The sequence below is a fragment of the Chrysemys picta genome, chromosome 11 (genome assembly GCF_011386835.1).
Source record: "Chrysemys picta bellii isolate R12L10 chromosome 11, ASM1138683v2, whole genome shotgun sequence".
NCBI lineage: Eukaryota > Metazoa > Chordata > Testudines > Emydidae > Chrysemys > Chrysemys picta.
In genome coordinates, this window is record NC_088801.1 from 79,999,105 (window position 1) to 80,026,728 (window position 27,624).

The following is a 27,624-nucleotide window of genomic DNA, read 5'->3' on the forward strand; positions in this document are numbered from 1 at the left end:
CACTGCAGCGCGTCTGGGGAAGATGCTCTATGCCGACGAGAGAGCCCTCTCTGCTGAGGTCGCTGTAACTTACGTCACTCGGGGGCTGGCTATTTTATGCCCCTAAGTGATGTAAGTGATATTGACTTAAGTGGTAGTGTAGACCTGCCCTGAGAGGGAGAGTTGAGGGCCCAGAGCAGAAAGGAAGAGAACCCAGAGAGTAACGGCAGCTCAGAGGCAGAGCAGAGCTGGGCGCCGAGCTTTCAGGGGGGCTGTCCCTGAAGGGGGAGCAGTCAGTTCCCCAGCGGAGCCAGAGCAGGCTGGTGAAAGCTGCAGACAGGCAGGCAGGGGGTCACCTACAAACTTCCACAGGCCAGAGAGCCTAGAGAGGGCTGAAGGCTGAGAACAGCAGAGGAAGGTGCCTGCTGGCTCTCTGAACCAGAGACCTGAACTCAGATGGCTAAAGGCTGGGGAGTGATGCAGGGGTGTGTCCACTGATGTCACCAGGCAAGAGATGGAGCCCTGCCTGGCAAGGAAACAGGGTGGAGAAACACCCAAGCTAGAGGGTCTGGGGTGAGGTGTGGGGAGAGACACTGGAGCCAGACCTGGAAGCTAGGATGGGGGAGAGCAGCCAGCGCTGCACCTGGGCGCTGGGGCGTGGTAGAGATACTGGAGCTGGGCTTGGTGCTGGACTGTTGGGACGAATGTACTGTTTGGGCTGCACTGGGGGGATTTGGGTAAGAAGGAAACCCCGCAAAAAGGGCTATTGAAATACTCTGAAGGCTGAACTCAGTATATCTGAGGAATTAAGATGGAAACTGAGGTGGTGGCCACTTGTGGGGCTGCCCTCAGGACACGTGTTTACAGCCAGCTTTACACTAGCCCACGTAACATCCAGTCTGTGCACCGAATGAGGCAGGGGTCCTGTGCGTAAGATAAGATGTGATCATGTAATTAAAGACCATACCATAATGCACGCACAGGGGTGACAAATTAAAATTGAATAGAAAACTGTAGATCTGGCATTTCCCAACTTCTGAGTGTTTGACTTTGCAACCTAAATAACATTCTTTGAACAGTTTACACTGTTTGAGTGTCATTTCCTAGGTGGTTTTTTTAAGAATGTAAAAACTAAACTAAAAGTCTATTAAATACAATTGTTAACACACACAGGGCATTATCATTGGGGTTTGAACCTTCAGCACTGCAGCAATGTAAGCTACAGGACACGCTGGCAGCAGGAGAAGGCTGTTTTCCCAAAGGGGTGTTTGGATTGCTGGGTCTGGAGATGGTTGGGGGGAAGCCAACTTCAGCCCAGCCAGGCTCTCTCCCTTGTTCTGCTCTTGTGTGCTACATTAAGGAGCTCTCCACTATCAGAAATCTTCTCCCTGCATCTGTACTTGTAGAATGTGATCAAGTCACCTCTAGACTGAGCTCCTTTAGTCTCGCATTGCAAGACATGTTTTCCAGACCTCAGAGCAGTCTTGTGGCTCAACTTGGAACCTTCTCCAATTTTTCAACATCCCTTTTAAAGGGTGGACTCTTAAATGGTCTCAGGGAGGCCTTATGCAGAGGTAATAGCACCTCTCTACTCCTGTTCGTACTTCTATTTATATTTCCAAGGCCTGTGTTAACCATTTTTGGCCCAGCATTATCGCACTGGTAGCTCATTCACTTGGTTTCCTCCATGACCCCTAGTTACTCTTCTGTAAGTCCAGGACACAGTGCCACATCCTGTAATTGTATCCTACAGTCTTTCTTTGTTCCTAGATGTACGACCTTGCATTTGGCTGTGTTAAATGCATGTGTTTGATTGCGTCCAGATTACCAAGGATTAATGTAGAAATCAGCTAAATTAACACTAGAAATAAGATATAAATTTGTATTACTGAAGGAAATTAACCACTGGAATAGCTCACCTAGGGATGTAGTAAATTTGACATCACATGGAATCTTTAAAACAAGATTGGATGTCTCTTTCTAGCTCAGTCACGGGTTTTTGGGGTTGATACAGGAAACACTGGATGATATTCTATGGCCAGAGCATCTTAGGCCAAAAGTTTTTTTGCCAGTGAGTTGTCACACATCCAGCGTGCGTCTCTATCAAACACATGAATAACACAGGTTCTTTCAGTCTTTGATCATTACCTGCACTTTGGTCTCCGGTGTCCCGCTGACTCCACCACTCAGCTGGGGTGATAGAAGTGTGGAGGCAGAACTGTTTGTCAGCCTAGAAGTGGGAGGAAGGGTCTCCTGGCCTCGGCAGTGCCTTGCATTAGCCAACAAAGAGAAAGAAGAAGAGCTGACAGGTTCCGAAAGGACCCTAATCTAGTCCTCATTAGCCAGAAGACGCGTGGCCACAACTCAAGGCATTTGCAGGGGTCGGGGTGGTCAGAGGGTGGGGAACAGGGGGGTTGAATGGGGGCAAGGGATCCTGGGGGAGCAGTCAGGAAGGAGAGGGGTTGGATGGGGCAGCAGGAGGCAGTCAGGGGCAGGGGTTCCAGGGGTGGTCAGGGGACAGGGAAAAGGGGTGGTTGGATGGGACAGGGGTCCCGGGGGGCCATCAGGAATGAGAAGAGGGGTTGGATGGGGCAGCAGGGGCAGTCAGGGGAAAGGGGTTTCAGGGGCAGTCAGGGGACAGGGAGAAGGGGTGGTTGGATGGGACAGGGGTCCCGGGGGGCCATCAGGAATGAGAAGAGGGGTTGGATGGGGCAGCAGGGGCAGTCAGGGGACAGGGAATGGGGGTGGATGCGGCAGGAGTCCGGGGAGGGGGGAGTCAAGGAACGCGGGGGGTTGGATGGGGCAGGAGTCCCGGGGAGCGGGGACGGGCCACGACCCCCTTGTGGGGTGAGGAGGGAACCTGTTGTTCAGATTTTGGCAGCTTATCACTGTAGGGCCCCTCAGGTGCAGACTCCTGGAGTCTATTCTATTCCAAGAATGACAAACCCTATTGGAACTGCCTTCTTACATAGGAAGATAATACCCGGACTGTGTTTTCTTATAACTACTTTATAAGAACACGCTTGTTAGTCTCCCTAATCTTTTCTGCGATTGTCTCTGCAATGAGCTGCAGTCACCATGACAGCAAAATGTCACATGGAAAAGAAAGACATGGTAGCTACAGGTTACAGGCACCCTATAAGCATTCTCCTTGCTCCGAGACAAGTGCCCTCATTTGGACAAGCTAACCAGCTCCTGGGAAATTCTTAAAGCTCAGGTCTATTATTGCACAATCCTCCGTCAATATAACAGCCCTACTACAAGAATTTCTTGATTTACAGCCTGGAATCACACCCTACTCTTTGAGAAATCCAACTTCTACATCCTTGCTAAAGAACTTGCTAGCATTGCTCAATACAGCACAGAGAGGATCACGTCTTCTTTATAAGAACCTGCTTGTTAGTCTCCCTAATCTTTTCTGCCATTGTCTCAAACTCAGCCTCCTTCCCTACCGCCCTGACTGAACAGCAATTTTCATCGCCATGACCACTGCAGTCAATCTGTACCGAACGCCAGGAAAGCCCCTGGGCTCAATGGCTTTGGTAGAGGATACGTTAAAGGGTTTTCTGAAGATGTGCTGAATCCCTTTCCTCGACTGCATCAGGCAGCACTGGGCAACACAAACTCCCAAGACCCTTAGCACCGAGTTGGAGCCTGGGCTTTGGTCCAGGAATGCTCAGTGCCCTCAGGAGGGTGTATGTGAGCGAAGGTGGCTTTGAGCCTGGTCCTGGGCCAGGCCCTTCAGTCTGCTCTGACTGGCTCCAGTTGCCAATACGATTGATTCCATTTAATAGCCGTCTGGATAGTCACAACTTCCGGTTAATAGCAACATTTTGCCAGGAACCAATCCTGTCCCATTGACTGGAATGTTCATGGCAGTTGGCTAGTGCTGCCTATTAGCCACATTAGCGGATAAATGGCATGCTGCTCGGCAGCTACATGTTTGGATGAAAGGCTCCAGCGGCAGGCAGGTTTGTGAGGCAGCAGCCAGGAAAGGCCGTGCTGAGACCTACCATCCCTGGCTGCTGCCTCCCAAACCTGCCTTCTGCTTATTAGCAACTGTTGCATCACAGCAACGTCTTGCTGCCAGCCGAGGGGTTGCTAACAAGCGGAACGCACTGTAGATTTGGGGTGGTCGTGGCAGGCAGAGCTCCCTCGGCACACTGACCCCGAGGCAAACCCCTCAGTCGGGAATCAGTGGCAATGCAGCTCCCCGCCTCAAGCCACTTATTAAAGAGCCTAAATATGGACAGAGGAGCTGAACTGTAGCAGCCATTTTGTAAATACCTCACCATGAATTGTAAACTGACAGTGTCCCCTTAACGCCTCGAAGGTGTGAAAAGGGCTTCTCCCAGCCACAGGTACAGCCCTAGCCAGCATTCATTTCATCCCAGAGCCAGCGAGGGCTTGTTCAGCTCCCTCGTTAATAAACACAGGAATCAATAATACTCTTAAATGACCGGCAAAATATTTAAAGTAGGAAACCTGGAGTTGCAAGAACCTGGAACAGACAGACCAGGTCAGACCCAGGGCCCCTCCCACCCTGCAACCTGGAACAGACAGACCGGGTCAGACCCAGGGCCCCTCCCACCCTGCAACCTGGAACAGACAGACCGGGTCAGACCGAGGGCCCCTCACACCCAGTGACCTGCAACAGACAGACCAGGTCAGACCCAGGGCCCTCACACCCAGCAACCTGGAACAGACAGACCGGGTCAGACCCAGGGCCCTCACACCCAGCAACCTGGAACAGACAGACCGGGTCAGACCCAGGGCCCTCACACCCAGCAACCTGGAACAGACAGACCAGGTCAGACCAGGGTCCCCCACAGCCTGTGGCCTGGAACAGACCTGGTCAGACCAGGACCCTTGAAACCTTGTGATCTGCCACTGGAATCAGTCAGTAACTTTAGGTCTGGACAGTTATTCTTTTCTTAACCAGTTAAGAGTTAGTCCTTTGCTACACATAATTAAATAACTCAATAATAGTTAAAAGAATAGCTCATAGCCCCATGAGCACAGGAACCAGGACGTGCAGCATGGGAGAAAAAGGAAAGGCAACAAATATGTGTTCTTTGATCACACACCAAAACATGCATGGAAATTTCTCCCGTAATCTGCGATCACGCAATACAATTCATCTGATGAGGCAGTATGATGAGGACTAAGGGGCCAGTCAAACTCAGGCACAGTTTGTCATGTGCTCAGGTTCCAGATCCCACACCCACACCATATTTATTGACTACAAAGGAGGCGTTGGGGTTTACATTTACATTCACAAGCCCAGGGAATTGCTTAAGAGGAATGCTCCATTTTTCTGCTCTCTGCCAGGTCGACTAGCCCCACACCTTGTTTCTCTAGACTCACACAAAGCAGATAAGTCCCTCTATGACTAGGCCTTCTAAGTGACCCGCCAAACTCATTCACTTGGGCCCAGATCCTCAGAGCTATTTAGGTGCCTAACTCCCACTGATTTCAAAGGGAGTTAGGTGCCTAAATACCTTTGTGGACCTTAGCAATTTAAACATTGATACGGGATGGTGCTGTGTGTTAAAACTGTACAAGAAGGTAACTTCCCGTGCTCATGGCACCACTGCTCTCTGACCTCTTCTGTTGCTTCCAATTCAGGCTGTGCGCTCAGATAGTGCCAGGACCTTGTGTTCCCAGCTGTTCTGGGGCGAGTTCAGAGCAATGGCTTGGCTCTGCTATTTGTGCCTTGGAATGCAGTGGTTCTGCGGCTTGCCTTCAATGCCTTGTTCCAGGACCCTTCCTGAGGCAGGTTGTGGGGGCGTCCAGCCACGTTGGTTCCACTGATCAGGTTGCCAGATGAGAGAGGGAATAGTCTGAACGCGCCCCCCTCTGCCCCCACCCCCTGTTCCCTAGAGTGTCCCGGAGATGGCAGTGCTGTATTGCAAATCGTCCGTAGAGGGCAGGGCATCTTTACAGGTCGTCCCATGCGAGTCCCAAGCACATTAATTTTACTTGGGAAGAATTCCTTTGACCTTCCCTTACGTCGAAGCTTACAGGAATAATTTAAGTTGTGAGTGTGAGTGAGGTGTGTTCTCACCTGCACCAGGTGGTCACTTTACATTCTCCAGACGTACTGTACCTCTCAGTAACACGTGGGATCCTGGCCCCATGGACAGAGCTGGCTCTGCCTCCCAGCTGCCAGGCAGGCGGAAGGGCTGTCAGTGACAGATTGGCGAGCCCTGCAGGATGGAGGAGATCCGGAGTCTGTTCTAGTGCACTACACAGGGTCTGACAGCAAGGGACTCCGGTCAGCCCTGACCTTGGATTCTAACAGTGGCACGTGGAGCTAGCAGCGCTTAGCTCACAGGGGCTCTGTGCCATGGAATGAGCTGCTGCTGTATAAATGTTACGCTTCACCGCAACGCACACAAAGCAGCCACCTCCTCTCAGGACAATTTACAGAACTGTCCCTTGGAAAACTTTTCTAAATATAGGTGACTAGGTGTGGCTCCTGCCACACTCCTCTCCTGCATCCTGAGGCTGATCATGGCACGAAGATTCCCCCGAGCATCCCAGGCTTCCTTTATATAAAACAAGTCCACTCCATTTCGGGTGGTCCCAAAGAATCGTGTTGCTAACCTTCCCCCAAGATCTAACCTACTTCCTCCTCCCTGTAATTTGCCAGTTGCTCCGAGAGCCCCTGCTGCTTCCTCTCTGCCCCCTGCGCGGCACTTAGAGCAGCCACTAGGAAGGAGCCCCTCCATTGGGAGGGAAAGGATGGATCCCAGCTCCCTCCCCTGTGGGCTCTGCTCTGCGCTCCCATAAACTGCACATCTGGATGCCTGCTGTCAGTGCGGATTTACACTTTCCTGACTGTATGTGTGTCAGTCCTTCCTTGGGAAATCTGTTTGGTCCTGACAGTCAGTCGGATGGCCCCCAACACCCGTTATACTTGGAGTTCACTACAATACCCCATAACTGCATAACATTACATACCCTTCCCATGATCCATCGGCTCTTTGCACCTTCCGACAGTATTCCAGGCCCTTCTGGAGCATCTCGCTAGAGAAAGGAATGTAAGTATTTTCTTTACAGTTGCAAATATCCAATCAGGCCAGGTTTATTTTGGTATCTAAATCCAGATCTGGGTATCTGACTTTAGGCACTTGGATTTGAATATTTTGGCCTGAACAAGTAGACAGAGTGTGTGTAAGAACATCAGCAGGTCCTGCCTTGGCTCACCAGGCCCTGTGGCCAATGTCCTTTATGCCACACTCCACCCATCTTCTCAGCACAAAACTTGACACTTGAGAGGCCGCCTCTCTCCCACCTGGTGCTGCAGCCTGTACAGGCCTTGGGAGTATTGAGCAGACATATCCTCCAGATAAAATTGGGGTGGGCCCATGTTAGGGTGTTCTCCCATTTTTAGCCTGAGGATTTGCCAGCTCCAAACTCTTGGAGACTGTATCTGCTGCAGAATCACATGGGAGAGAGGCAGACTCTCAGGTAGACAGAATCCAAAGCAGGTCAGGCTTATTAGGGCAAAACTAGCACCTTGAATTTCACTTGGAAATCAGCTGGCATCCAGTGCAAGACACAGGACCTGATGTCAAGTGCAAGAACAAGGGCAATATATGAAGTTGGACACAGACTGGCTAACCTAGTGAGGAGGGCTTTAAACTAGGTTCAACGGGGACAGGTGAGCAAAGCCCACAGGTAAGTGGAGAACATGGAGACCGGGGAGATGGGTCGGAAATAGGAGGGAGTGTGAGCTATAATGGCAGAGAGAAAAGAGGGTCAGGGCAAAACTGGAAGGCAAGATCAAACCAGTATCTTAGATGCCTATATACAAATGCGAGAAGTATGGGTAATAAGCAGGAAGAACTGGAAGTGCTAATAAATAAATACAACTATGACATTGTTGGCATCACCAAAACTTGGTGGGATAATACACATGATTGGAATGTTGGTGTGGATGGGTACAGCTTGCTCAGGAAGGATAGACGGGGGAAAAGGGAGGAGGTGTTGCCTTATATATTAAAAATGTACACACTTGGACTGAGATGGAGATGGACATAGGAGACGGAAGTGTTGAGAGTCTCTGGTTTAGGATAAAAGGGGTAAAAAACAAGGGTGATGTCATGTTAGGAGTCTACTACAGGCCACCTAACCAGGTGGAAGAGGTGGATGAGGCTTTTTTTAGACAACTAAATACACAGCAGGGCACAGACTATCCAATAAGTTCTTGGACTGCATTGCAGACAACTTTTAATTTCAGAAGGTTGAAAAAGCTACTGTGGGGAAGCTGTTCTAGATTTGATTTTAACAAATAGGGAGGAACTTGTTGAGAATTTGAAAGTGGAAGGCAGCTTGGGTGAAAGTGATCATGAAATCATAGAGTTCACAATTCTAAGGAAGGGTAGAAGGGAGTACAGCAAAATAGAGACAATGGATTTCAGGAAGGCGGATTTTGGTAAGCTCAGAGAGCTGATAGGTAAGGTCCCACGGGAATCAAGACTGAGGGGAAAAACAACTGAGGAGAGTTGGCAGTTTTTCAAAGGGACACTATTAAGGGCCCAAAAGCAAGCTATTCTGCTGGGGAGGAAAGATAGAAAATGTGGCAAAAGACCACCTTGGCTTAACCACGAGATCTTGCATGATCTAAAAAATAAAAAGGAGTCATAAAAAATGGAAACTAGGACAAATTACAAAGGATGAATATAGGCAAACAACACAGGAATGCAGGGGAAAGATTAGAAAGGCAAAGGCACAAAATGAGCTCAAACTAGCTACAGGAAGAAAGGGAAACAAGAAGACTTTTTATCAATACATTAGAAGCAAGAGGAAGACCAAGGACAGGGTAGGCCCACTGCTCAGTGAGGGGGGAGAAACAGTAACAGGAAACTTGGAAATGGCAGAGATGCTTAATGACTTCTTTGTTTCGGTCTTCACAGAGAAGTCTGAAGGAAGGCTTAACATAGTGAATGCTAATGGGAAGGGGATAGGATTAGAAGATAAAATAAAAAAAGAACAAGTTAAAAATCACTTAGAAAAGTTAGATGCTTGCAAGTCACCAGGGCCTGATGAAATGCATCCTAGAATATTCAAGGAGCTAATAGAGGAGGTGTCTGAGCCTCTAGCTATTATCTTTGGAAAATCATGGGAGACAGGAGAGATTCCAGAAGACTGGAAAAGGGCAAATATAGTGCCCATCTATAAAAAGGGAAATAAAAACAACCCATGAAACTACAGACCAGTTAGTTTAACTTCTGTGCCAGGGAAAATAATGGAGCAAGTGGTTAAGGAAATCATCTGCAAACACTTGGAAGGTGGAAAGGTGATAGGGAACAGCAAGCATGGATTTGTAAAGAACAAATCATGTCAAACCAATCTGATAACTTTCTTTGATAGGATAATGAGTCTTGTGGATAAGGGAGAAATGGTGGATGTGGTATACCTAGACTTTAGTAAGGCATTTGATACGGTCTCGCATGATATTCTTATCGACAAACTAGGCAAATAGAACTTAGATGGGGCTACTATAAGATGGGTGCATAACTGGCTGGATAACCGTACTCAGAGAGTAGTTATTAATGGTTCCCAATCCTGCTGGAAAGGTATAACAAGTGGGGTTCCGCAGGGGTCTGTTTTGAGACCGGCTCTGTTCAATATCTTCATCAACAACTTAGATATTGGCATAGAAAGTACGCTTATTAAGTTTGCAGACGATACCAAACTGGGAGGGATTGCAACTGCTTTGGAGGATAGGGTCATAATTCAACATGATGTGGACAAATTGGAGAAATGGTCTGAGGTAAACAGGATGAAGTTTAATAAAGATAAATGCAAAATGCTCCACTTAGGAAGGAACAATCAGTTTCACACATACAGAATGGGAAGAGACTGTCTAGGAAGGAGTACGGCAGAAAGGGATCTAGGGGTTATAGTGGACCACAAGCTAAATATGAGTCAACAGTGTGATGCTGTTGCAAAAAAAGCAAACATGATTCTGGGATGCATTAACAGGTGTGTTGTGAGCAAGACACAAGAAGTCATTCTTCCGCTCTACTCTGCGCTGGCTAGGCCTCAACTGGAGTATTGTGTCCAGTTCTGGGCACCACATTTCAAGAAAGATATGGAGAAATTGGAGAGGGTCCAGAGAAGAGCAACAAGAATGATTAAAGGTCTTGAGAACATGACCTATGAAGGAAGGCTGAAAGAATTGGGTTTGTTTAGTTTGGAAAAGAGAAGACTGAGAGGGGACATGATAGCAGTTTTCAGGTATCTAAAAGGGTGTCAGAAGGAGGAGGGAGAAAACTTGTTCACCTTAGCCTCTAAGGATAGAACAAGAAGCAATGGGCTTAAACTGCAGCAAGGGAGGTTTAGGTTGGACATTAGGAAAACGTTCCTAACTGTCAGGTTAAACACTGGAATAAACTGCCTAGGGAGGTTGTGGAATCTCCATCTCTGGAGATATTTAAGAGTAGATTAGATAAATGCCTATCAGGGATGGTGACAGTATTTGGACCTGCCATGAGAGCAGGAGACTGGACTCGATGACCTCTCGAGGTCCCTTCCAGTCCTAGAATCTATAAGTAAATACACTGAGAGTAGTGACCCAGCATTTCTGTGGGCAGATTCGCATCTGACTTGCAGCAGAAGTATATCAGAGAGATAATATTGCATGGGTCCATGATTATACTTTAATCTGGTATATTTCTTTAAATGACTCTGTTTCGGAGATGCCTGCTGTTGTGTTTAGCTTGCACCTGAAGTGTGTTCGTTTACCAGCTCCAGTTCTTATACAAGTTGGTTTATCATTTGCTCTACTGGGATTTAGGAAGAATAGTTTCCTCTGTGTGTCGCACTACACAACTGATCAGGTGCACTGGGGGAGGCTTCATCTTCCTGGTCTGACACAGGTGCAAGATCTCAGACCACCTGGTTCACTGGTCCAACCAGGTAGAGCAAACTCTACCTGTGCTTCTAGAGCTGAGGGAATAATGGATTTTTGGGTTCCGAGGCTGAACTGGAAAAATAAAAAAAAAATTGGTTCATTTCGAACCAAAACTGAATTTTTTTGGTGACTAAACAAATTTTTTAAAAAATTCATTCAGCTCAAAATGAACCATTGTGAATGTCAAACCGAAACCAACATTTCCTAAATGAAATGTCAAATCACAATGACCTTTTGAAAATGAAATGATGAGTCCAAATATTTCAATTTTTTTTTTCAAAACAGTTTTGATATTTCCTAATTTTTTGTTTGCGGCATTGTTTTGTTTTGGTGAAACTATTTGCTGACTTTGCCCCAAATTCATGACTAGTTTTGACGCCCCCCAGAATGCATTTGTTTGCAAATTTACTCTTCACCCAATAAATTCAACCAGCTCTATTATTTTCACAAGCTTATTTGCATTAATCTCAGCAGGCTTCACTGTACTGAGCTCCCCAGGGTGCAAATTCTCTCCCAGGGACAATAAGCTCTGAATTGAAGGTTTCAGTCATCTCAGTTTAACACTTCCCCTCCCTCTCTCTTCTCTTCCCCAGTAACTCATCTCCTAGGCCCCGTGCTCCGGAATTTCTCCTGGAAGTGTTTCAGCGCCTGCATGACTGACGAAGTGCGCTCCACATAGCTGTAGTCTACCATAATGTCAGCTGCAAAACATGAAGAGGAGAGACAATGGCACCATTCTGCCCAGTCAAGAGGGGTAGCCAGCCATAGCATGAGGAAACAGTGGAGGCAAGATATGCTCTAACCCAGATGGCTGTTGAACGGTATCTGGTTAAATGGACCCACTTTACATTTTTCAAAATATTGCGTGGATTTTTTTAATTGCTTAAAAATGTTTTTCTTTGATCATTTTTCCTTTTCCCGTCTTTTCTGGACCAGAGACCCCTAAAGCAGGGAAAGGGGACAGGGAGCGACTCTTGGTGGGAGAGGTATGGGGGAGATTTATCCCAAGGCTAGTGATCCAGGTGGAAGGGAAGCCCCCCAGAGAGGTGGCAGCGATCAAAAGGGGAGACACACCTAAGGAGGAGCGGAGAGGAGAGGGGCTCGGCTAAGTGCATATGAGAAGAGAGACCTCAGGGTAGTGACCATAAGTGGGGGAGGAGATCCTGGGGGAAGAGGAGGAGAGAGACCTCTCATGAAGGCGCCTGGGGGAGAATAAAACAGAAAGAAGCAGAGGAGTGGGCTGGCAGAGAGAGGGAAAGGGGGACAGTGACACAAGGGAGAAAAGTAGTCAGAAAGAAAACGAACTGGAAAATAGTGAGAGGAACAAGGAACAGCCAGACCGGATCAGACACACTGTCCATCCAGCCCAGTGTCCTGTCTCCAGCAGGGACCAGCACCAGGGCCTTCAAAAGGACCCTGCACAGGCAGATATGGGATAACCTACCCCTATAGACGTCTCATCCTGGTCTCCAATAGCTAGAGATTAAGCCCTGGAGCCAGATGTTTTATCTCCCTTTTAATACTCTTTTACGGTTTACTCATTAACAGTTATAATCCTGGATATTCGGGATCGCCATACAAAAATCCAATCTGTCTTTGATTCATGTTATGTTCTGGGCTACAACAGCATCCAGTGGCAGTAAGTTCCACAGTCTAATTACATGTTGTGTGAAAAAGTATTTCCTTTCATTACTAAGGCTACGACTTTGTCATGGAGATCGTGGAAATCACAGAATCAGTGACTTCCAAAGACCTCCGTGACTTCAGCCTGCCGAGGCTGGGAGCTGCAGGGTCCCACTGCTGCCTGCGGCAGCCGGGAGCTGTGGGGTATCCTGAGCTCTGAGCCACCATAGGTGGCCGGGGGGACCCCGCAGCTCCCAGCGGCAGGCGGAGGAGGGCCCTGGAGCTATGAGCCCCCACCTCAGAGACAGGTCACCGGCTTCCATGAATTTTTCTTTATTGCCTGTGACCTGTCCTGTGACTTTTACTAAAAATATCCAGGACAAAATCTTAGCTTTATTCATTACTTTTGAATTTTCTGCCTTTCATTGTCATTGAATATCCCCTTGTTCTTGTGTTATGAGGTACAGAGAACAGAAGCTTCCATGCTAACTTCTCTAGACCAGTCATTAATAGAGTCAGAGACTTTTGCCTAGCAGTACAGTACCCATAGAGGGGCAGCACTCACACCTCATGTCCGTAGCCCCTCCTGTGGCTATATGGGGAGCACCACCCCAGCCCCACTCAGTTCCCTTGCACTCAACATCCAGGGAAAGACTCCGATGCAGCAGGAATGGAGGCTGCTTCGTGGAATACACGTCTGCCTCACATCTCAAAGAACCACCGATACCGTAAGTAACCATTTCTTCTTCTTCACATGGATGCAGGCGCGTGTTCCAGGTAGGTGACTCGCAAGCAGAAACCCTTGTAGGAGGTGGGGCTCAGAGTCTATCGGAGTAGGCACTGCAGGACTGCTCTTCCGAGATTAATATCTGCTCTGGAAAATGCAGTGATAACATAATGGTCTGCAAATGTATGGCTGGATGACCAAGTGGCCGCCCTGCAAATGTCTAATATAGAAATGTCATTGAGGACTGCTACCAACGTTGCCTGTGCTCTCGCCAAATGAACCCATAGCTGCTGAGGAGGTGTAGCCAAAGTTATCTCATATGCAGACCTGATACAAGATGTTTTCCATCTAGTGATGGCCTGTGCAGAGACCCCTTGTCCCTTCATGCGGTCCACATATGACACAAACAGGCGAAGCGAAGCACAGAACGGTTCCATCCCGTTCAGGTAACAGGCTAGACCCCATGTAATGTCTAACATATGGAGATGAAGCTCCTCCAGGGGGGAATATGGCTTAAAGAAGAACACAGGCAAGTACAACACCTGGTTCAAATGAAACTGAGAGACCACTTTGGATAAGAACTTTGGGTCTGGCCGAAGCATTATCTTGTCCTTCGAGAACTGCATGTAATGAGGCCCAGCCACCTGGGCCTGCAACTCACCCACCTGCCTTGCATCCACTCACTGTTTCCTGAGACAGGAGGGGCAGTGGACAGGATGCAAGAGGCTCAAATGGAGTCCTCATTAGAGGCACTAAGACAGTGGGACCGGCTCTCAGACCAGAGGATGCAGGTGGAGAAGTCCTTTCAGAAATCTCGTCACCATGGTGTTGGAAAAAACTGATTTCCTTTGGATAGGAGGATGCAATGCTGATATTGCTGCCAAGTGCATTCTCGGAGAACTGAGGGCCAAGATCAATTTCTGAAGGTGTATTAGGTACTCTAAGATGTCCTGGATGGAAGCTTCCGCCGGATGGGTCCCACAGGCCAAGGACCACACCAAAAACTTCTTCCACTTCGCTAAGTTCGTCGTCCTAGTGGACAACTTCCTATTGTTAAGTAGGACCTGTTGGACAGTCTCCAAGCAACACTCTTCTTCTTCATTCATCCATGCAGCAGCCATGCCGTAAGGTGCAGGGAGCTGATGACCGTTGCAGCATGAGGCCATGGTCCTGTGCGAGGAGGTCGGGATGGAGAGGAAGTGATACAGGAGGCTGAACTGACAGAGCAAGGAGTTCCGAGAACAAGCACTGTCTGGCAACACAGGAGTGATCAGGACGAGCCTGGCTCGATCTGCCTCGTGTTTGGTGATGACCTGAGGAATGATTGGGATAGGAGGAAAGGCACACAGCAGGGTCGAATGCCAGCTGCAGAGGAAGACAGCAGAGAGGGAGCTCGGGCTGAGTCCCCCGAGAGCAGAATAGACGATACTTCCTGCTTTCCCTCATCGCAAATGGGTCGATCGTGGGGATGCCAAACGTTGCGAAGATGATCCAAAGGGCACTTGCCTTCAGTGACAACTCGTGACTCAGGGAGACGGTCCTGCTGAGATGGTCGGCAAGACGATTCTGCACGCCTGGTAAGTGGGCAGCTACCAGGGTGATGTCCTCTTCAATACAGAACTGCCACAGGTGGATCACCTCTAGGCAGAGTAATCTGGAGTGGCCTCCCCCTTGTTTGTTCACATAGTACGTCGCGGTGGTATTGTTGGTGAGTACGTGAACTGCTGAATGCCTGATACAGTCCCAGAAGGCACGACATGCATTGTGCATGGCCCGAAGTTCCAGCACATTGATATGGAGTGAGGCTTCCTGTTCTGTCCACAGGCCCTGCACTTCAGTGAGTCCAGACGCGCCCCCCAAACCAGAAGGCAGGTGTCGATGAACACTGTCTTGGTTGGAGAGAGCTGAATGAACAAGTCTCCTTGACACGCATTGCGCAGAGATGTCCACCAGCACCAGGAGTCCAGGACTAATGGTGGGAGGTGCACCAATCTGTCCAGGGAGTACAGGGCAGGGCCATAACCATCCCAAGCTACATGTGAAGGGGGCAAAGGTGCAGACTGGTGACCTGGACCCCCCGTGTACAAGCGGACAGGCTCAGGCACACTCAGACAGTTTTGGAGGGCTGAAATTGCAGACTGAGGAAAAGCTGTCGAATTGCCTTGAAGCAGTCAGTCGGTAGGGATGCTCTCAACCTCATGGAATCTTACAGTGCTGCAATGAACTCGATTTTTTGAGCGGGAACCAAGGTTGACTTTTTGGTGTTTAAAATGATTCCAAGATGGTTGAGCAAATGCAATATAGTGTTGACTTGTGCAAGAACCTCCTCTCTGGAGCCACCCTTCAGCAACCAGATATTGAGGTACGGGAAGATGTGGATTCCTTTCCTCCTGAGATATGACCACTGCCATGCATTTGGTGAAAACTCTGGGGGCAGAAGAAAGGTCAAAAGGGAGAATTGTGCATTGAAAATGGCATTCTCCTACCAGGAAACAAAGAAACTTCCCGGGACTCAGTAGAATCGCCACACGGAAATAAGCGTCCTGAAGGTCCAGAGCAGCAAACCAGTCGTTCTGAGACAGTGCAGGGAGGACAGCCGATAGAGTGACCATATGGAACCTCATGTACTTGATGAATTTGTTGAGGCCGTGAAGGTTGAGGATGGGTCTCATCCTGCCCTAGGATTTTGGTATCAGGAACTACCGGGAGTAAAAGCTGTGCCCCAGTATTCTGGCAAGACTTCCTCCACCACTGCCAACGTCAAGAGAGAGCTGACCTGCTCAATGAGCAGTGTCTCGTGAGAGGGTCCCTGAAGAGGGATGGGGAGATTGGATGCGGAGGAGACGTGGAGAGAAACTGGATGGAGTAGCCTGATCTAAGAGTGTCTAGGACCCACCTGTTGCAGATGATCGAGACCCAGGCATTGTAAAAATGAACCTGCCTGTCCCCAAAGGAATGGAAGTACAAGGGCAGAAGAACAGCAACTGGAATGGTGCTCTGGACCAAGGAGTCAAAATGGGATCTTAGCAGGCACCAGAGGAGGGCGAGGGGATCGGCCGAGCCCCAAACTTGAGTGTTTCCTTTTCCTGGGATAGTCTTGCTGTCTCGGACGAAAGGGCTGCACGAAGGGATGCTGTGGCCTATACTGTTGTTGTTGCCATGCCCCATAATGGAATCTCTGCCTGGGCAGCGTGTACACCCAGAAGGATCTTAAGGTAATCCAGAAATCCTTAAAGGAATGCAGGGTGTCATCTCTCTTATCTGAAAACAAGGTCTAGTTAGCAAGGACATACAAAGTGATCCCTGAGTTTTCATAGAATATCACAGGGTTAGAAGGGACCTCAGGAGGTCATCTAGTCCAACCCCCTGCTCAAAGCAGGGCCAATCCCCAGACAGACTTTTGCCCCAGATCCTTAAATGGCCCCCTCAAGGATTGAACTAACAACTCTGGGTTTAGTAGGCCAATGCTCAAACCACTGAGCTACCTCGCCCCCCAGGAGGCCTGCATCATAGTAACCGCAGAGGCCATCATCCTGGCCAAAGTGTCTGTAATGTCCAGGGCAGACTGCAGTGACGTCTTGGCCACAAAGCAGCCCTTGGCAACTGTGGCACTCTGTGCCTCAAAGCAGCACCCTGGAACCCCCATAGCCACCCTGTCATTTGGTATATTTCATACAAAGTGTGACGCTGTATGGAATAGGGGAGAACATTAATAATACTGTTGACACCAATGTTATAAAACTGCAATGAGTCTAACCAGATATGCCGTGTGAGGTATCTGCGGAAATGTTATAATTTGCCAAGTATGATATAGATTCATAGATTCTAGGACTGGAAGGGACCTCAAGAGGTCATCGAGTCCAGTCCCCTGCCCTCATGGCAAGACCAAATACTGTCTAGACCATCCCTGATAGATATCTAACCTACTCTTAAATATCTCCAGAGATGGAGATTCCACAACCTCCCTAGGCAATTTATTCCAGTGTTTAACCACCCTGACAGTCAGGAACTTTTTCCTAATGTCCAACCTAAACCTCCCTTGCTGCAGTTTAAGCCCATTGCTTCTTGTTCTATCCTTAGAGACTAAGGTGAACAAGTTTTCTCCCTCCTCCTTATAACATGCTGGCTATTCCCTATCACCTTTCCACCTTCCAAGTGTTTGCAGATGATTTCCTTAACCACTTGCTCCATTATCTTCCCTGGCACAGAAGTTAAACTAACTGGTCTGTAGTTTCATGGGTTGTTTTTATTTCCCTTTTTATAGATGGGCACTATATTTGCCCTTTTCCAGTCTTCTAGAATCTCTCCCATCTCCCATGATTTTCCAAAGATAATAGCTAGAGGCTCAGATACCTCCTCTATTAGCTCCTTGAGTATTTTAGGATGCATTTCATCAGGCCCTGGTGACTTGCAGGCATCCAACTTTTCTAAGTGATTTTTAACTTGTTCTTTTTTTATTCTTGTTTATATGTTCGTATCACCTTTGTATTATGAGTTTAAGGGTAGGTCTATACTTACTTCCTGGTCCGGCGGTAAGCAATCGATCTTCTGGGATCGATCCCGGAAGTGCTCGCCGTCGACGCCGGTACTCCAGCTCGGTGAGAGGAGTACGCGGCATCGACGGGGGAGCCTGCCTGCCACGTTTGGACCCGTGGTATGTTCGAACTAAGGTACTTCAACTTCAGCTACATTATTCACGTAGCTGAAGTTGCGTATCTTAGTTTAAAGTGGGGGGTTAGTGTGGACCAGGCCATAGATATGTGGGGTATATCTGTATTTCCAAACTAGTGCTGTGTTTCTGGGTAACCCCCAGACAGATTGGCATCAGCATTGCCTAGCCTGTTCGATGGCCCATCAGGGGTCATCAGCTGTACAAAGAATCCATTGAAAGGAACCAGGGAAGATACCTTATGAGTCAGCAAGGCATGTGGTATGCCTGCGGACAGAGAATTCTAAGGCTTTTCCATGCCATGTGCAGGGCAGCTTGTGTTTGGGATAAAGGAAGTACAAGCCACATGGCAAAGGATATAAAAGGCAGCTGAATCTTCTTCATTTTGTCTTCATTTCTGCTTCTTACCTCTGGAGTGACTCTTCTACAAACTGAAGCTCCGAACAAAGGATTGCATGACCCATCCAAGCTGTGGATGTGTTCCAGAGGGACTTTCAAGCCAGCAAACTCACCAATACTGCTAAGAACCTGATATATGGACTTTGAAGTCTTTGTATGTATGTGACTGTTTTACCATTTAACAATTCTCTTCTTGTTCTGGCTTTTGTCTTTATAATAAACCTTTATTTTTAGATGCTAACGGACTATCTGGCAGCTTGGTATTTTGACTTGGTAAAATGGCTGACCCTTTGGGGTCAGGAGAACATTTTGTATAGTGAGCAGAATTTTTAAATAACTTCTCACTATACCTGACCTAGGTGCTGATTGAGAGCCAGAGAACTGGTGATGTCTAGTTTACCTAGATTTCTGGCTTGGGGCTTGCGCCGGTTCTGGGGTGCATTGTGAAGAGGAACCCCCAGGTATTGACCATGGCCCTGGTTGCAGCCAATACCACCCGGTAGAGGGGCTACATAAGAGGGGGAAATCTCTTCAGTGACAGAGGGGAAACGAGCCACGTTATGAGCTTAAAATGCTTCCAGACAGAAATTGAACCAACCAAACAGAAGAGAATCACTAGCCACAAGGTTACACGACATTCGTTTAGAAGAGGGAGCAAAGGGCAGCGGAAGAGCGAACTGGAGGGAACTTACAGACGTTCTTAAATTGTATTTGGCTGCTGCTGCTGCTGTGCCACCGATGTGCCAGGCCGGTGGGAGGCGCTTTCTTAATCCGAGTCAGAACTGCTGCTCGACCCACTTCCATGCTGAAAGGGACAAGGATTGACGTGTATTAGATACCGTGAGAATAGCCCTCTCCCACGGCTGTCTGCATTCACAGCAGTTACCGTCCCACCGACTGTGTCACAAGACGGGAGCTGGCCCTGGTGCCTGGCCAGTTACACTCCGGCTGCTCCCATGTCAGCTGTATGTGGTGCCCTTCACTTCCTGACCCAGACATTGGCATCATTTTACGATGGCTCCTGGGAGGGACGGCCGGGGCTAATAACTGGTTTCTCTGCTCGCCCGTAGCACAGAGCTAGGGGTGATGATGGCAGCTCTCCTAGCCAGGCCTGCAGCAGGCATGGGGGGAGCCAGGACTGCTCAGGCATTGAGGAATGGGCAGGGGAGTGGAGATGGAAAATTCGACCTTCGAGGGAAGCGCAAGCCCACGAGCTACCCTTCAGGAACAGCCCTGGCAGGCTTGGGGACTCCTGGCCAGGCTGAGCCAGCAGGAAGGAGGCGGGAGGGCTGCAGCCCTGGCCCCCGAGCATGCCCAGTGTGATGAGAAGGCCCTGGGCACAGTGAAAGCAGTGGCCAGGCCCAGCAGGACGGGCACCTCACCATGCTAAACAACGAGCTCACTGCACAATATTGGTTGCCAACCAGGACGCTGCTTCACCTTGGAAAGGAATCGCCCGGCAGAGATGGGCTGCGCAGGAAGACAGTGAAACGGCCCGACCTGCAACCCCTGGCACTGCGGGGGGAGGCCGGGCTTTGAGTCCAGTTCTCAGCCCCAAACCTCTGCACCCGCCCATGCTGCTGGGCTTCTCGACACCCGCCAGGTGATTCCAGGGGCAGGTCCCCGCTCCTGAGCCCAGCCAAGTAGAATTGCCACTAACTGCACCACAGCAACCCCAGGGGCTGCGGCAGCACGTGCGGTACTACGTCCCCAGCAGGACGCTAAGGCCCCGCCCGGCGAAGACGTGTACACGTGCCTGACGGTACCTCAGACTTAGCATCACTGATTTCCAGGTGCTGCTTACGAGCTAACGCTGAGCATGTGCACACGCTGTGCAGACTCGGGGCCTCAGGCAGGGAGTCAGTCCCTGCAAGGGCTTCCAGCGCCGGGCTCTGTGGCAGAGGGACATTCTGGCTGGATGATGGGTTTGTACAAAGGCGTCACACCCAGTAAGCTGGGTTGGTTTGTTGCAGCCACGTGTCCCTGTACATGAGTGAGGCTGGCCACAGAATGCAGGTGGGCGCAGCACTGGCCAAGGTGCTGGAGAGGTCCCTGGGAACCCAGCCTGCCTTTGTGAGGTGTGTCAAGGTGCCACGTCATGGCTCTGACATTCTGTGCTGAGCTGAGCTCTCCGTCCCACCCGAGTGCCCTGAGCTGTGGCTGCGTGCTAGTCCTGCTCCCTCTGTTTCATTTCCTGACACTGACTCTAGGAACACCTGGGTTCCCAGCAGAGCTGGGCCGGTCCTGCACCGGTTTGGCTGCACAAGGTGCGATGCAGCAGCCTGTAGGCGCAGGCGGGTTTGGTTTGAGGTTTGAATACATTAACCAGTGATGCCCTGGCCAGTACAAACCCTAATCCGGAATCCAGGGACCTGGTGAAAACAGCCGACTCTTAAGGGGAAAAGAAAATGTTTCCAGGGACTGGTGTAATGTCCCCTGGCTGCAGGGAGCAGAGAGGGTGGGTTCTCATGTCCCCAGAGCCCCATGTACGGGTTGGGAACAGAGCAGTCCCTAGCCCAGCTAAGCCTTGGGCTGTGGGCCCTGCACAGCATCCCAGCACAGAGCTGACGCTAATGGTGCATCTTCTTCTGCAACGTGGCCCCCACACCCCAGTGACCAGGGCTCCGTACCTTGTGTCCATGGCGACCATGGCCATGTTTCTAATGTTTGTGATGATGCCCATGAGGTCCACCTGGGGGATGACACCCAGGATGGGGAGGGCATCCAGGTCCATGTGGGTGGTGTCCATGTGGGTGGTGTCCATGGGGATGAGACCCACCAGGCCCAGGGCATACAGGAGGGGGAGGAGGACAGACAACAGGGGAGCAAGGACTCGGGTGAGGGTGGCAATGTGGCATGTTTGGTGGTGGTCTCCCACCAGGGGGTCCTGCCAGACAAAGGGAAAGCAGAGGTGACGTGTTAGAGCCCATGGCAAGGCCCCTTCACCCATCCTCCTCCCCGGGTTTCCCAGCAGTGCGGGCAATGCTGACACACCACTGGCCCCAAGCATGGTTTCCCTGTGCTGGAGGCTCCCAGACTCCTCTCGCACGGCCTCCATCCTCCCAGTCTGCACTGCCGCTTGGACGCTGCCTGCAGGAACTGGTCTCCCCTGGCTTCCCTTGGCTCACTGTATTGCCACCCGGAGGGATCCGCATTGTTAGCAGCGGGGAACCCCAGGTGATACCCCCTGGCACTGTGTATTCGAAGGGAAATGCCCCCAGGAAGGCAGGGAACAATGACCTAGTCCATGGTGCAGTCACTTCGGCCAGACGACTCCCGCTGAGTAGGGCATTGCCTGATTTCAGTGGCCTGCCAGCTCCGGAGTAAGGGGGCTGGGGTAGGGTTACCATATTTAAAAATTAAAAAAAGAGGACACTCCATGGGGCCCTGGCCCCAGCCCTTCCCCGCCCCCGCCCCGCCCCAACTCCGCCTCTTCCCCACCCCAACTCCGCCCACTCCCCTGAGTGCCCCGCATTCCCCCTCCTCCCTCCCAGCCACGCGAAACAGCTGCCCGAGCGCTACCGGCTTCACGGTTTGCCGGGCAGCCCCCAGACCTCCAGACCCTGCGCCCCTGGCCGGGCACTTCCCCTCCCAGGCTCCGGCTGCGCTGGGGTAGCGCCCAACCCGGGGCGCAGGGTCTGGAGGTCTGGGGGCTCCCCAGCAAACCGTGAAGCCGGTAGCGCTCGGGCAGCTCGGCTCTTCAGCTGCACAGAGCTGAGGTGTCTGGGGGGAGCAGCAGCAGCCGCCGCCGCGGGGGAATCCGCCTGCAGCTCGCAGCCTGCCGGAGCCGCTCTAAGGTAAGCAGGGGACTGGTATTTTCCTGGACATGTTCGGCTTTTTGGCAATTCCCCCCAGACAGGGATTTGAGGACCAAAAAGCCGGACATGTCCGGGAAAATCCCGACGTATGGTAACCCTAGGCTGGGGGAGGCGAGGAGGCAGAATGGGGCCAGCATGTGGAGTAACTTTCAAACCAGGCCATGAATACTACACACGTATATGGACACACGTCACGCTACTGGAGGGCTGGGTGCTGCAGTCCTTACACAGGCAAATCTCCCAGAGACAGCCACGCTGTCTGGCTCCCAGCCGATCCCCGCTTTAGCCATGGCCCCACACAGAGAGTCCTGAAACCCGTCTGTGTCCCCGTAGAACAGAGGAACTGGCCTTAGCCTTCGGCCCAGGAAACAGCCCTCGAGTTCCCCAGCTTTAAGCAAAGCAGCCGGAAACAGCCGGTCCCGGCTCTCCCCGGCAGGCCAGCCTGTGCTGAGCCAGGATCTCACCTGCGTTCGCACTCCACATGCCGGGTCCGTCAGCACCTCCAAGGGAAGGAGAGTCCTGGTCAGAAGGTTTCTCCCGCCCACCCGCCCTCCAGTCACCTGCCTCCCGCCCCTGGAGCCGCTCTCTGCACCAGCGCAGCAAACCACGGAAAAGCACCCGCAGCAGGGGGGCAGAACGGTCCCCGCCCGCAGCCTGCACCTAGGGTGATCACCTTTTCAAAAGGCAAAAGCGGGACACATACAGAAGCCCCGCCCCCTCTGTGGCCTTGCCCCTGCTCCTCCTCGTCCCCAAACCCTGCCCCCTGCTCAGGCCAGAAGCCAGAGGTGGGCAGTGGGAAGAGCCACCTTGGAAGCCTGGGCCACTGTGAAGAGCCCTGGACCCTCCACCTGCCCTGGGCGAGGGGCACAAGAGCAGCCCCCGGTCCGTGTGCCCGCCCCTGGGGGCATGCTGCCCAGGACAGGTGGCAGCTCCTCGGCTCCTGGGCAGGGGGCAGGGCTTCCGGGGAAGGGGAGGAGCAGAGGCAGGGCCTCATGGCGAGGGGGGCAAACGCCCACCTCAGCCCCTTCTTCTCTCCCCGCAGGAAGAGGCTGGCACCACCCCTGAGCCTCAGGCAGCTACAGAGCGGCGCTGCAGGGAATCCGGGACAAATGCAGTCCTGGAGTCATTCAGCCCGGGACCGGGACTAGACCTCTGCATTTCGGGACTGTCCCGCCCAGTTCAGGATGGGTAGTCACCCTACCCCCACCTGCACGACGAGGGGAGGTGCGGCCAGCGTGAGATGGCACCGCACCCACGTGCCCTGCGCCAGCAGCCTGGGCGCCCGTCCTGTCTCTGCCACAAACTGCTGGGTGACCTTGGGCACTTCCCCTGCCACCTTGGTCTGCCTTGGCAGCAGCTCTTCAGAGCAGGGCCTGTCCCAGTGCATGTACAGCGCCCAGCACCAGGGACTCAGCTCAGCTGGGGCCTCGTGGGGCTGCTGGAATACACAGCGCAAGGAACAGGAGCAGCAAACCCGCAAAGCCAGCTGCGCCCACAGCCCCGCAGCAAAACTGCCATTGGCTCCAAAGGGGCTGGGGCAGCTCGGGCAGCACGTGCCTGTCTGTAATGGGGTGGGGCCCCATGCTGCCCTGTCCCGTGCCCACTCACACAGCGGCTGCGGGAACGCCCAGGAGCAGGGCCGTGTACTTCTCTGCCTTTTGGAACGGGGCATTGGCTCTGAGCTACCAGCCTGGAGCCACCTGAGCAGCACCGTGTGTCCAGCCCTCTTGGCGTCAGGCAGTTAATGTCCCTGCTGCCAATCCCGTGCAGCATGGCACTGCTGCCACGCAATGCCCACCGCACTCTGCCAGCCTGGCATTCCTATTGCCCGTTTGCAGCATGTGCCCCAGGCTCCTTGCAGCGCAGCAGCCAGCAGCCCTGCCGTCTCCAGACCGGCCTCGCCACAGCCAGCAGCTCTGGGCTAGATTGTGGTTTGTGCACAGCCGTGGGCACTGGTTGGTACATACATGGCACCGCCCCGGGGCCACTGTCATGCCAACACCCCTCTGATCTAATCTCAGAAATCTGACTGCATGGCTGGCTCTGGCAGAAATGGTTCTGCTGCTGTAGACATGGAATAGGTGAGATATGATTGTCATTTGGCATTTTAGCAGTGCCCAGGCACCAGCCAAGAGTGCCCCGCCCGTGCCAGGCACTGCACAGTCCCAGTCTAAGAGACCATGCCCCAAAGAGTTTAGGGTCTAAACAGACTAGACAGACAAAGGCTGGGAGAAAGGGATCGAACATATGAGCTGTGGGAATAAAGGGAAAGTGGCAAAGTTCCACCATTTTTCGTTTCGTTTAAGCCCCTCTGTGCATGCAGCTGCCTTTGATTTCAGTAGCTGTGGCACGTACGGATCTCAGGCCTAGAGCTGGGCAAAATGTTTTAGCCAAAACTGTTTTTCCATTGAAAAAGGCAGATTCCAGTTGACGGGAACCTTAGTAAATTTGTTGATTCTGACTAATTGTTCCCGATGAAAAAAACATCTTGGAAATGTCAATATGGTTCATTTGGACATGTGCAAAACAAAAGCATTTGATTTTTTGATCTCCGTTGACAAGGTGACTGAGGTGCCTTTCACAAAAGTGAGGCAGGCTGGTGTCCCCTTATGCCCAGTAGTCTTTGGGTTACGGCCCCTACCTGGGACAGGAGAGACCCGGTGCAAACCCACAACAAATGCAAGTCTCCCAGGTGGGTACCCTAACCACTGGGCTAGGGACACAAAGGGGGCAACGCCAACTCCTCGGGTGCATGAATGGCATCTAGGTGCCCCCCATTTCCCAATTTCCTTTGCTTTTCTTTGTAAGCAGAGTCAGGATAAGCTCTACCCTGACATCTGGTGGTGAATTATGGCGAGTGTGGAAAAGAACTCCAGGGGCTGATCTTGTTTGCATAGGCACACCCACTCGCCTGGCATGAAACAACAGCAACTCAAAGTGGTTACTTTGGCTGGTGTGGGATCCCCAGTTTCTTTGTTATTGGGGCAGGAAGAATAAAGTTTTGTTACCCTGATTCTGTGAATCAAGGGCAGTGAACCTGTTGTATGACAGAAGGACTGAGTGAGTCCTTCACCATTACCTAAGTAGCACTTGCTTGACAAGGGGCATGGGTTACAAAACCCAGTGAATAGAGAGATGATGGGGACAGATATTTGTACCTGCTGGTATGGGTCCCTTTCCAAGGGGTTGAAACACCAATTGCACTACTTTCTCTCTCCACTGTTAAATGTCAGAGCTAATTTTGATTCCATTAGAAGTCTAGTTACAGACTGCTGAATGGAATTCACTTTAGGCTAATGGTGCACTAGCAGTGGGGCTTCCCTACTATGAGCTGAAATTGCTAAGAGCTGAAATCACAAAAGAGCTGAGATCACTGAGGCTGTGTTAACGAGTGGGGGAGCTTGAAGCTATAATGCTAAGCGGCTGGTAGAGCAGCTAGCAGAGTGGAGCCTTGTGGGATGGTTGGAGTGGGGCTGAGCGACTCACAGGTCGGTGAGTGGAGCGGAGTGGCTGGAGGAGCAGCGAGCAGAGCAGAGTGGAGCCTTGTGGGAGCGGCCCAAGGGATGGCTGAAGTGGAGCAGAGCTGAGCGGCTCACAGGTCGGTGAGCAGAGCGGAGGAGCTGCCAGAGCAGTTCGTGGGACGGCGGGAGCAGCTCACGGGACAGCTGGTGGAGTGGAGCAGCTCGTGGTGAAGGCTGCGGCGGAACCCCGTCGGCCTCGGATCACGTAAGGTGCCCCTTAACGCCCTGTGTGCCCTTCCCCCCCCCCCCGAACTCTGGGCTGCACTGACCAGGGACAGAGACTTTGGGGGGTTGTTGGACTTTTGGGACTTTGGTGATCCTTGGGTTGCTGGTTTCAAGAACCCAAGGGAAAGGACACAGCCCAACTTGCTGGGGTGGGTTTTTTTTGCTCATGGTTTGTGTTATGAATCCTGTTTGTGGTGTTTTTTCCAATTTAATGCTGATGTCGTTTACCTCATGTTATTAAATATTTTTTGTTACACTCAGACTCCGTGCTTGCGAGAGGGGAAGTATTGCCTCTTAGAGGCACCCAGGGGGTGGTATGTAATTGTCCCAGGTCACTGGGTGGGGGCTCGAGCCGGTTTTGCATTGCGTTATTGAAGCGGAACCCCTAGATACAGAACCCGGCCCTTGTTGCTGCCAACTTAGATGGGCAGAAGGGTTACATATTAAAAAACACCCCAAAATCAAACAAAACTATTTTATTTGCCTCAAAATTAAAAAAAAATTCCCCCCACCCCCGCCCTTTGCTAAAAACAGCAACTTCCAAACTTCCAATACAATTAGCACTTGTACTGCCTTCGTTTGAATCTTTAAATTATATAATTGTATCAGGTGCATGCACCCTCACACATACCCCCACACACACCCACACCCACACTCACAGACTCCCACACTGAGACACACACATTCACACCATGGCTGGGGAAAGTGTTGCAAGGAGCAATACTATTTCAAGCCTAGCAAGCAGACTACAGCTACGAAACAAAACTGCCTACGATACCAGCACGAGACGGTTACACAGACGCCGCTCCCTGTGGCTGCTCTCGCCGGTCCGGCTCTAATGTGCTGACAGAACAGACCACGAGTCCCTTAAATACGCTCCCCCCCCCCCGCCCCTCGTCGGCTGAGCCAGTGAGCAGGTGGAGCGCGCAGAGCACCAGAGATGCTGTGGGCAGGGCTGAGTACAATAAAGCTGCGTAACTGGCTTCTCACCTCTTGCCTCCCTTGTTGCCAGGCCCTGGTGCTGTGTACGAACATTAAGTCAATACTCCACTCCCAGGTGAAGCGCGAAGGTCGCACTGGGCTGAGAATGGCTGGCGCAGAGCCCTGCGTGGGACTTTGTTTAATCCCGCTTCAGTGCTCTATACTAGTCCCGCGCAGGGCTCTAAGTAGGTGCCGAGGCTGAAGGGGAGGGGTGGTCACTTCCTCTCACGGCTCAGCAGTGATAAGTGATCAGCTGAGTGACATGAGTCCTACTTATTCCGATTGCTCTTGGGCATGGGCCTTTCCCGCGTCCCCACTGTCATCAGTGCCAACCCCCGTGACTGCCATGGGCATAGGCCTGGACCTTAGGGGCAGGCTCTCCTTTCTGCTCTGGCCCCCTAAACTGGGCATAAGGGTAAATATGATGTGGGGTTGGGAACGTGCGTGCAGCCCCAGGGGCCTGCGGATGGGCTCCCGAGACTGTGCATAGGGCGTACCACACATCCAAAGTTACATAGCAAATCTCTTCCTTTATATATAATTACACGTTATATGGCATTTACTGTATGTTGAATCACACATTTTGGGATTGGCACGGTCACTTTCCAGAAACCAATCTCTGTACAGTGTGCACTGTCCATGCGCAACTTACTCTGTACCCCATCTTATGTTCCAGGCTTAGCTTATCCATTATCTTGCCCATTATAAATGGTTTCCTGGGTGTCCCCCTTATCTTAGCTAGTCCAGATGTTCTG

The 27,624-nt window shown here is 51.2% G+C and overlaps 1 protein-coding gene across 3 annotated transcripts in view; it reads left to right on the plus strand.

The window, feature by feature from the left end:
- The window catches only part of LOC135972145 (microtubule-associated protein 2-like), a 957,474-nt gene that overhangs the window by 737,590 nt on the left and 192,260 nt on the right, over positions 1 to 27,624 (plus strand). Inside the window, exon 3 of one of the 3 annotated variants that reach the window (XR_010591423.1) lies at positions 7,360 to 7,665. The exons of the other annotated variants lie outside the window; for them this stretch is intronic. The gene's annotated coding sequence lies outside the window, so the exon portion shown is untranslated. The remainder of the gene's footprint in view (positions 1 to 7,359; positions 7,666 to 27,624) is intronic. 3 annotated transcript variants of the gene reach the window in all.